The sequence below is a fragment of the Amblyomma mixtum genome, chromosome 6 (genome assembly GCF_055824585.1).
Source record: "Amblyomma mixtum isolate Tamu chromosome 6, ASM5582458v1, whole genome shotgun sequence".
NCBI lineage: Eukaryota > Metazoa > Arthropoda > Arachnida > Ixodida > Ixodidae > Amblyomma > Amblyomma mixtum.
The window spans coordinates 153257480-153269343 of record NC_143017.1 but is presented as its reverse complement, the minus strand read 5'-3'; positions in this window follow the sequence as shown (position 1 = coordinate 153269343).

Here is an 11864-nt window from a genome sequence, read left to right as displayed (position 1 = left end):
AAAAGTTGTGGTCCCGATATATGGGACTGCGACAGGTGGCATGGTAAAAAAACAAACAAAAAAACAGAAGGCTAAAGAGCAGAGGAAGAGAATGGCCCAGAAAAACGTGTTTTCCATAATTCCAGAAAAAGGAAAATAAAAAAAATGTATGGCGAGGACCGGGTGCAGTGGCGAAGGGTCACTGAAATATGATAGCAGAAGCTGCACAGCTGAAGGTAAAGGCAGATACAAATAAAAACTGAGAAATGACAGGAATAGAAAGAGGCGATATTAAAGTCGGGGAAGACAGTTGTAGTACGTTTTTCTCTTGCGGTGTTCTCTATACCCTGACTCTGGCCAGGTGCAATAGTTCATTAAATGAGTACATCAGTGACAGAATATTCCTGATTGATTCTCAGTTTTATTTGTAAACGTTCTATCCCTCTTAGTTGTAATGTTTTAAATTTGTTGTTTAGGAGTGCCTCTCTCCACTTCCGCTCTTGCAGATTTGAAGCCTGATTGTACAATTAATAGCTTAAGTTCGTCGAAGTTATGACCACGTTGATTAAAGTTTTCCGAAACTGTCTTTCGGATTCTTTCCTGTGTCAACACCGTGCCCATTCATTTTTGTGTTCAATGATTGTCTTGTCACTTATATAGTATATTGTTTCTGAGAGGAGGAGCACTGTAACATCTAGATAACATTTGACGACGCCCAGTTAAAGCTAGTCTGCAAGACAAAAATGAAGTCGCTTGCTATGTTTATAGCCGTTGAGTCGCTTTCTAAATGTCTACAGGTCTTACATCTCGGACGATAGCATGATAGTCTATGGGGCTTTCTTATCGAGCCCAGCGTCTACTAGATATCGCCCGGCTTCGTGTGTCGTCTGTATGGTCCTTTGGTGCCTAGAGAAATGTTTTTAAGGCGAAGGCCTTTAATGGCTTATACTGTATTCCGTTAACAAAGTGTGTCACACGCGTTTAACTCGGGAACTAAAAAAGATAAAATAAAACCAATGGTTGTTTCAGATAGACGCGGAAACAATGAACCCATAAGCCAAGTTTTATTACCGTAGGGTAATAAGTTAATTAATTATAGGCTAAAATGTCGAAATTGCGTCCAAATTGCGCGGACGTCGATATAGCCACGAGGAGGGTGTGACGTCACATCCACCGGAAGTCGTCAGGGCATAGTGAAAATTGTCACAGAATGGTCCGGAAAAGGTCGGATTTTCGTCAAATTAGATCAAGAAATGTGTAATTAAGCGTAATTAACACTTGAAATCCCCGAAATATGTACAATTTGGGTATCGATATGGATACCGGAGTGGTGTGACGTCACATACGCCGGAAGTCATCACGGTCGCCTCTCAACACTTTATTTGCCAAAGGGTCCATGTAATTTGCTTGAGACACTCGTTGATAATTAGCATATGGTGGCATTTGAGCTGAATATGGTTCAGGAGGAAGGACATTCCAATATCTCGTTTCAGATCATGCGTTCTTTTTTTTATAGCTATCTTAACACAACATTGTGAACAGGCACAAAATTTTCATAAATGAAGGCGTGGACGCGCTCTGTAACGCTCCAACTTAAAATCCACACCACTCGCACTAAGATGAAGCCTGCGTTTCAATACTTCAGTTATACCTCACGATCAGCTACTATCCTGAACTCGATTCTTGTGATTAAATGCAAGTCTTTTAAACAATTATATGGATTCCGTACGCACCAGCTTATGCAAGCATGCCCGTATTTGTGAGACAACTTGAATCTAGAACTCTACATTATGTCACAGAAAGACCGCTGACATGCCTGTATTATTTAGACGACATTTTCACGACATGGAAACACGAATTTTAGATACTAAAATCTTTGGACTCCCACCTCAGTTCCTTTCACTGCAGTGTTAAATTAATTTGCCTTCCACTGCTCAAGATGGCAAACCAATATAACTAACCAGCACAGTTTATAAGTTTTTAGTAACAACATTTTAAAACATATAAATGTTTATTTAGAAGTGAATGAAATTTTCACCCGTTCTCAGCACGGCTTTCGTAAGGACTTTTCTTTCTACTATTCCTCAACTAATTCAAATGACACATGATATACATAAAAACATTGACAACCAGAAACAAGTAGGGCTCATATTTTTGCACTTCTCAAAAGCACCTTACCTCGTATTACGCATTAAGCTTCTTGCAAAGCTTGAAATAACTTCGGAAACTGACCCTAGCCTAGAACGGATTAGAGACTGTCTTAGCAATCGCACGAAGTCTGTTGAAATTAACAAAGCGAAATCCGCTACAACTAACTTACATCAGGAGAACCCCAAGGAAGTGTCCAAGCTTCAGTATTATTCAGAATTTTTATAAACAACCCACCAGCTTAAGCGTCACAAAATATCAAACTTTTTGCAGATGACTTCGTTCTTTATCGATAAATTAACCGCTTTGATGACCATAGAGCTTTAAATAACGCCGTAATAGTAGTTTCTCAATGGCGTGATGACTGGCAGATGAATATCAATTTAAATAAGTATGCACTTTTACCTATAACCAGGAAAAAATGTACATCAGTCTTTCAGTCCACCCTTAACAACATTCCTCTTGCATCTGTCCATGAGCACAAGTACCTTGGTGTGACGCTAACTTCTGACTTCAGATGGAGTTCTCATGTTAACATCATATCAACCGCACTAAGCTATTTTTCATTAACAGACGCCTTAAAACGGTATCATCTGAAACACAGATCGACGTCCTCGAAAAGAATAATACGCTACAATCTCACACGCACTATAAACGAATTTCCGTCCCATACTGACATTATCAAATATTCATTCTTTCCAACGGCGACACGCGAATAGAACAAACTAAACACAGGTGTCCCTAACAGCTCATCTTTATCTGCGTTTAGTGCTCTCATTGTAGAGCAACTACATGCATCGAAGTAATTATTAAGGCGGAAGCCTTTAATGTCTCATCGTTGTAAGCAGCAGTTGTCGACAGAAAAAGTCTCGCTTTTCAATTGGTGGAAACGGTCGTGACGTCACAGTGCGCGAATTTCAAACAGGGCCAATTGTACTTTGCCGAGTAACCATGCAACCAATTGAAGGGATCGTATAGTGATGCTCCAGTTAAGTGGGACTGAGCTCAGTTAATTGCTTAATTACCCAATTAGCCTAATTAGCTGTACTAGTCAAGCCATATAAATAAATAAAACCGATTAAGAAATTGGTCCAGCTCAGGAATCGAACCCCGCTCTTCGGCGTGAGAGACGAGCATGCTACCCACTCCGCCATGCCAGCTCGATGGTTTGGAATGAACAAAGGTGCGTCTAGTGAATACGGTGTCTTCACTCACTCTCATCCTCCTCCATTCCCTTCCCGCGAGGCTTAGGTGTCCACCGACAAATGAGAGACAGATACATTTCCTTTCCTCAAAAACCAATTTACTGACGAGCGAGGCGTAGAACCGAATGGGCGATGGCGTTCTATGGACTCCTTAGCAGCGTTGCAAGACGCTGTCGCGTTCCACTCTTAGGGGTATCAGTGACCACACTTTAGGTCAAAAAAGTGCCCCCCTGAATTTTGTGAGACAGTTACTGCGTAATTTCCTTTCCTCAAATACAATTTTCATTTTCTTCATTACGGCTCCTCTTTATCTATCTTCTTTCACTCCCACTTCCTCCCTTCCTCTACGGTGCGGTTCAGGTGTCCACCGAGATGACAGAGAATTACTGCGCCATTTTCTTTCCTCAAAAAGCGTTGCGTTCAAAGGGCAAGGCATCGCGCTGAACGGGTGGTGTTCCGTGGACTCCCTGGCAGCGCTACAACGCGCTGTCGCGTTCCACTCCTAAAGGCGAAGCTTAAGCGTAATTAATTAGCAGTTAATTAGTATTCAGGTATTCATCAGTAATTAACCATTAATTAGTGAATTGTCATCACTTAGTAATTAGTACTCAATTATATGAGACGCCACCGGTGCCACAGAAACAGCGAATGTGGTGCGGAAAACGCTTCCGCCTCTACCCACTTTAGACAGTCAAAGTGCCCCCTGAATTTTATCCTTGTCATTCTTCCTTGTTCCACTATGTTATTTTTGCTGTATTGTATGTGCCTTTACTGAAATTTGTGCATTTATTGTAGTCGATTTGCTTTTCTTTGGCATTTTTTCCACCTGTATTGTGCCTTTACTGTTACTTAATACCCCAATACAGACCCTGCAACTGATTTCTCTAACTGATTCTGTAACCGTTAGTTGTTCAACTTATATAATACTGTTATTGAGTTTGTAGGCACAGCTTTTATGCATGAAAGTACCATTCACAGCCCTTCATGTTACAATCCCCGATGGGATTCACACTGTCAAATAAAAAAAGGCGATATTGCAAGAGATAGCAAATACCGAGTTGCGTTCTTAATCCTGAAATTTTATACATTACTACCAACAGCAAGAAATGTCTACAAAGAAAACTTCTCAGGCATATTTCATCGCTGACGTAGTCCTTTGATGATGCCTTGCACATGGCTAAAAAAAAAAACACGACGAGGAAAAAAATCCACTACACCTGGCTTCCCCGAACTTATACCTCCACTTTCTCGCTATATGTTTATTTCTATGTGCTTCTATCTTCGGGTTTGTACCTTCTGCTATCGCTTTTGAGTGACCTTTCTCCTCCGTTTTTCCCTCTCCCCCCGCCACACACGAGCGCACACACATACAAGCACAGGCGCTCTTTTTGTCATTTTCTTTTCCTGGTATTCTCTGATATGAAATACGCTTTTCTGTGCCGCTCTTTACTTCTCCTCTTTGCCTTCTTTTTCTCTTTCTACCTTCCAGTATTTGGCCATGCGCTTTTGCTGTTTTTTTTTATTTTACATTTTTCAAGTCAACCCGACTTCAAAGCAATTTAAACCACGCGCCACCTGTTGCAGTCTCCCATTCGGGGACAACAGCCTTTTCAAGTTCGCGTTCGCGACTTTACCGCCTTATCCCCCATGCCCAAAAATTCTGGACAAAAGCATTTTTCAACGAGAAAGAGTTTATGAAAACAATTTTTTTTTTACATATTGTAAGATTTCACATTAGCAATCATTGTATCGAATGATCTCCCTCAGCAGGCTTACATTTTTTTGCTGTTAACATTTTTGCGATCGTCAAAAGCGTTCCCAATTGGTTTTCAATGGCAATCTTAACAGCTTCATGCGAGCGATGAAAAAACTATAAAGGAAAAATTTTGCTACACATTGGAATAATGGACAAACACCTTCAATATTTCAACAATGTTCAATACCTTACGATTTTACGATATTCAAAATTTTTCTCCAAGAATTATGGAGATGCCACGGCCTTGACCTTGTCCCCGGTGTATCCTCCCTGTAGTGCTGGCCCTACTCAATCCCTGTCAGTGATGAATGTATTGTTAAGAGAAAAACAAGTTCACTTCTCGAAACGTCGGCTAGCGGAATGAGGCGCTTGTTTTTTGTTGTTTGTTGTTTTCTTTTGGTGTGTGTGTGTGTGTGTGTGTGTGTGTGTGTGTGTGTGTGTGTGTGTGTGTGTGTGTGTGTGTGTGTGTGTGTGTGTGTGTGTGTGTGTGTGTGTGTGTGTGCGTGCGCGCGCGTGCGTGCGCGTGCGTGCGCGTGCGTGCGTGCGTGCGCGTGCGTGCGTGCGTGTGCGTGTGCGTGTGCGTGTGCGTGCGTGTGCGTGTGCGTGTGTGTGTCAAGAATTCCACCTAGGTGCCTTCTTTCTATCGAAAAAACATGGACAAGAAAACACAGCAATAAATAATATAGGTCATAAAAACTGACGCTTGAAATGTTCAACCACGCTCGAGGTCCCGACGATACCACAATGCGTGCGGCTAGACGGACACTACTGCGCTATCTAGTAAAAGAAAACTAAAGAACTTAACCACGCAAGGAGCCATTGTCGGAAGTCGGCCTAGGGGGCAGTTGACCAGAAGTTTGGAAATCTATCCAGGCAGTTGTCGTCTTCCTCCGCTTTGTACACAGTGCAAGTTTAAACTCGCTGCTGCGATATCGGGCAATGGTTACCTGCTTCTTCCATCCAAACCGTAACTCATCATACCTCTCTTCCCGTCTACTCCTCACCCTGCAGGTCGCAGACTCATAACTCAGGTGGACCCGTCCCCTGCCGGTCCTGACAGTCATACGTTGCAGAGTCTTCACCCTTTCTATAAAAACTATATAAAATTATAGCTGGCACTCTGTCGGCAAAGGGAAACGATTGGAACCGAAAACGAACACGCCGCTACTTCCTGTAAATACGCCGAGAATCACCGCAGTGGCGCGGCTATTCGACCCGACCGAAGAGGCTGCCTCCCGTAGCGCAGGCGAAGTGTTAACCAAGGTATGTGTGGAATGGTAGCATAACTTCCATAGAAGGCAATGCGTCCAAACCATGGCGGCATATGAAGATCTATCAGTGGCCCTTGGTAGAATGACAGCTGAATAATTTTGACGAAATTATCGTTTAAAAAAAAGTAATGGCATGGAGCGGTGTAATTTTTGGCGCTGATTATGAAATATAATTTTCAGTGAGCTATTAAGTTCTCACCCCAAGGCGTACCTTCCATAGACTTTCACCTTTCAACGGACGCCACCTTCTGCTCTGTCAGCTCGTCCAGAATAAGTGTAGGCAGGGCCCAGCCGACACCATTCGCGAATGGAGCCGACCACGTCTAGCAATATGTGGCGAAAGACATCATGTTGGGTTAGTCGGTTCATAGATTAAGCAGATGTAAAACTCCGTGAAGAAGACAGGACGAGAAGAGACAAACATAAGCACACACAAAGCACATGTGTGTGGGTCTTTGGGTCTTCTTTCATCCTGTCTTCTTAGCGCAGTTTAATAATTGCTGAATATCTGGGATGCATTTAACCGGCCAACCAGCGTAGAGCAGACTTGACAGTAAACTAGCTTTAACCAGGATGGAGCGCAGAAAGAAACAAGCTTTCAATTGGGAATGACAGTGAAGCAGCCATAAGGTATGGCTAAATCTTCGCAGTAAACATCTTTCCCCGCACGCTAATTGAATTTATACTTTACTTCAGCGCTACAACTGGTTATGGTAAGTGTAGCATCCCCAAAGCCGCAACAGCCTCCGCGGTGGCTCAGTGGTTATTGCGCTCGGCTGCTGACCCGAAAGAGGCAGGTTTAAACTCCTGTAAACCTTAAACTCAAAGCCACAACAGGATTGGGTTTTGGGTTTTGGGGGGATTAACGTCCCAAAGCGACTAAGGCTATGAGAGACGCCGTAGTGAAGGGCTCCGGAAATTTCGACCACCTGGGGTTCTTTAACGTGCACTGACATCGCACAGTACACGGGCCTCTAGAATTTCTCCTCCAAAGAAATTCTAGCCGCCGCGGCCGGGATCGGATAACACAACAGGATAACGGCCTCCAAACTGATCAGAGCGTATATAAGTCGTAGTGGAAAGATGGCTCGAAAAGCAAGTTGCAATGAAATATGCTAAAACAAAACGTTATAGTTATTACTGCATGTGCCCTTCTTAGATAACAAAGTATCTTAAAGAGTTTTTTGCTAGCTATAGGGAAATGGCAAGATTTGCTGCTTAATAATTTTATAATGTGGCTGTTTACAACATGAACTGGTGGGCGAGTTGGTCTGACATATCTAGTGAAGCAGCGCAACGGCACAAGGCCAAGGGAAGAAGAGGACAAACACAGCGCTGAACTGACAACAAATGTTTATTCCGGATGCTAACAGCATATATATACTCTTTTGCACCTTAGAAAAAACAAAGAAACAGAGAGCAGGAGAAAGTATCAATCCCAGTCACTATGCGCATGCAGCTGTATCGCGTGTACATCGATCATTTGAAATCAGGAAGTTGTGCTCTTTCACCGAGATGGCAACGGAAGGAGTGCTGATACAATTCGCGCCCAGCTTCATAATCTCAGATGTCTCAATAATCTCTCGTGCAAGCTTATCTTTGTGTTTGGTAACAACTTGGCTGTTTTTGAATTCTGGGTAACATGAACAGTCACGACAGTGAATACCTATGTGGCGGGCCGCGTTCTTGACATTGTTTGCGTGCTCTTTAAGTCTTTCATTTAGACACCGGCCAGTTTGGCCAATGTATGGCCCACCACACTTCAACGGTACTGAGTACACCACGTTGTCTTGGCATGGCACATACTTCATCCTGTGGTTTTTCTTGCAATTATGACCAGATTCCGATCTTTTATCCGGGCGATTAACTCTCGCACACAAGCCACTTAGTCTGACAGGAGCCGAAAAAACAACATCGACTCCAGCCTTTTTGCCTATTATCTTCAAATTGTGGGACACAACATGAACATAAGGTATTACTGCCAGATTTTTTTGTTTGGAATGGGGGACAGCTTTGCCCTCCTTCAGCTTTTTCAATATCCCTTCTGCTACTGATGCCAGAATATGAAGAGGGTATTTTGCGTCTGTTAGCCTATCAACCTGATTGGAGAAACTAAATGTCTAAACGAAAGACTTACAGAGCACGCAAACAATGTCAAGAACGCGGCCCGCCACATAGGTATTCACTGTCGTGACTGTTCATGTTACCCAGAATTCAAAAGCAGCCAAGTTGTTACCAAACACAAGGATAAGCTTACACGAGAGATTATTGAAGCATCTGAGATTATGAAGCTGGTGCGAATTGTATCAGCACTCCTTCCGTTGCCATCTCGGTGAAAGAGCACAACTTCCTGATTTCAAATGATCGATGTACACGCGATACAGCTGCATGCGCATAGTGACTGGGATTGATACTTTCTGCTGCTTTCTGTTTCTTTGTTTTTTCTAAGGTGCAAAAGAGTATATATATGCTGTTAGCATCCGGAATAAACATTTGTTGTCAGTTCAGCGCTGTGTTTGTCCTCTTCTTCTCTTGGCCTTGTGCCGTTGCGCTGCTTCACTAGAGATGTGGCTGTTTACCCTCCCACCTTCTAGTCGTACTTCATTTCGTGCGGTCTTCACGCTTATATCTGATTCGCATTCGAGTCTCTCTTCAAGCAGCAGTAGTGGGATCGAGTTAAATTGAAAGCGGCTAAAGTTTGTTTCCTTAACACCAGATGTAGCAAATCAACCCACACCGGGAAGTTAAACGCCAAGTGACATAGATTAGCTGAATTGTGAAAACTATGCTGAGGAAATGAAGGTGTCGACAGATCTGCATCGAAATGAGGAAGCAGGAAGTCGAGGAGAGAACACTTTTTTTTTATTTATTTCGCGCACTTCTTTACGGTGACTCTGAAGGCAGTGCTGTGCTTACTGAATACATAGCACGCTAAGAACTCAGTTATATAAGAGCAAGCATTCCCAGGCGCATGATTGACCTGATGTATGTCGAAATAGTTAGGCGAAACCATCGAACACGCTTTTACAGAATTTCGCCCTGTCCCCCAATATCGGGCAGGACAATTTATTTTTATTTACTTTTTATCCCCAAACTAATTTCTGTCCCTCCATATGTAAATGCTACCTTTGCTAGAATTTTACATGTTATGTTGATCTTCAGAGATAATTGAGAGAACGTGAGCGTGAGCATTTGGGCGGTAAATTACTAAATGGCTGCTAAGGATTATGGGAGAAAAACGGGGAAAATACGACAAATGGTTGGTGACATATCATTCTGGCTATAGGCTGTTTTGAAGAAAATGAGATCAATATTTGGTAGTTTGACACCCTGAACGACTGATGTTCAGAAAACGAATAAGTTTTGGAATACAAAAAAGAGCTCGAGCTTCCTGACATCAGCTGTAAGGAGGTTTAAAAAGGGGCTCATTATCCTCCTCCACTGACGCGCCCAAGCACTTCAGCCCAGCTCCTACTTCCAGCGGCATGGTCGCATGTTCACTTACTGCGACGAAAGCTGTATGAGCTGCCCTAAAGATTTCGTGTGGGAAAGTCAGTAGCAAAACTCCAGCGCCCCGAGCGGTCACCATCTAGGAAAGAGAGGTGGGTGGAGCTCTTCTCGAGGCAGCTACCACACCTTCCCTGCATTCTTTGTATCCGCCGACACCATCACAACGCTAAGCGTGCCCCAAACCCAATGCATCGGCAACCGTTGCCATAGTACTCCGCGAGAGTCCTCCCATGATAGCACCAAGGCTGTTCGGAAGCACATTCTACAACATTTACCGAAGCATGTCCAAAGGAGTTCCTTCAGCTATCTTTGAAGAGCCCATTGGGTAACACGTAGGAGGTCCGTAATTTTTCCCAAAGATGCTACTTCTCTGTACGAAGCTATAACGATCACCTGATGCATCGCTTGAATTTGGGGCGGGCTGTATTTAAGCTCCAGTAAGGCTAGATGTGTTTTTAATTCTTTTTGATAGCCAGAGGTAAATTCCTGCTTACTGATGAACCGGAGCAAGAAAGGGCTCCGATAATTTCGACCACCTTGACTTCTTCAACGTTGCAGAAGAACTTGCTTTGGGGCTAGTTGGTTCATGATTGAAGTTCAGAATGGCGCAACCAACGGCGCTCTTTGTGTCATCCCCTATTTTTCCTGTGAGTGTGTCTTTTGCGCCATTCTGAACTTCAATTCTTCAACGTGCACTGACATCTCACAGTAAACGGACCTTTAGAGTCTCACCTCCATTGAAATGCGAGTGCCGCGGTCGGGATCAAACCCACTTTTTTCAGATCAGCAGCCGAGCACCATAACCACTGAGCCACCACGACAGCTCACTATTATGTGTTCCGCGGGTAACGCGAGGTACCCTGGTGGCATCAGAGCGGAAAGCGCGTGACTGTTTCCTAGAAGGCGTTACTCCTTCAACTTCTCATGATGAGTGTCGCTAGATGTGCACATCGGAAAGAGATAGATACAACTTTATTTTACGTGACACGTACCACTCTGGTGTGCACAGACTGCTCATCGCAGGCTTTCACTTTGCAAACAAGACTCGAGGACATGTCCTGTGTTAATGCGCTAGAAGGACGTGTATGGCTGCGCCTTTTATTGTTTCTTTTTTGCTTTTCGAATCCACGGAGCAAAGCACCCCGCTCAGTCGGCGCACTTGTCACAGCCGCATTTTGGCCACCTGCTTCAACGAACGCCGGTTGGAGACTTTCCATTCGCCAGAAGTGCATTCGGTCGTTAGTGGCTATATAACAATTTATGACAGCTAACAATCGCATAGTCTGAACCTGTATCGTGACGTGCGCTCCTTGCTTTCACTGATAACGCCACCGCGGAGCTGAGTGCAGGCAGCTTCTACAGCCCTCGGCCGCGCAATCGAGTGAGTTGTGATTCTTTACTCTCAAACAAAACTCTTGCGGTCACAGCTGCAAGATTTTGGAGCGACCAGAGCGTAGAGGGCTTTTTCGATGGAAAACTATGTTGGAAAGTTTTAGCACAACGCGACATTCGTTCCGAAACTCCGATCCCCTAACAGGCACGGGTGGAAGACATCTCACACCGCCCTGTGTCAGGGCGGTCCTCAGCTGCTATCACGTGATTATACGTCACCGATTGGCGGGGAATGGCCGGGCGCGAGTGCGGCGGTGCCAGCGGAGTGCCGGTGTCCTCTGCACGCAGCGCGCTGCCACGCAGCCTTTCTGATTTAGCGGATGCTAAGCTCAAATTCAGCTGTTCAGTGACAACGACCGCTAACGCACCTCACGCCGCCGGATATTGGATACGAGGATAACTTCGAACTGCTTTCTTGTTATTATTTTTCGCGCACATTCTCTGCGGAGCACAAGGACGTTTTGAGCAGTTTAATAACATCTAGAATGCGCCAACGCCAATTTAGTTGTGGAGTTTAGATTATCCAAACCTTACTGGAGGGCAGCATTCGAGTTACAGCTGAACCTTGTTATAACGAAGTCTATGAGGCCCAGCAATTTCTTA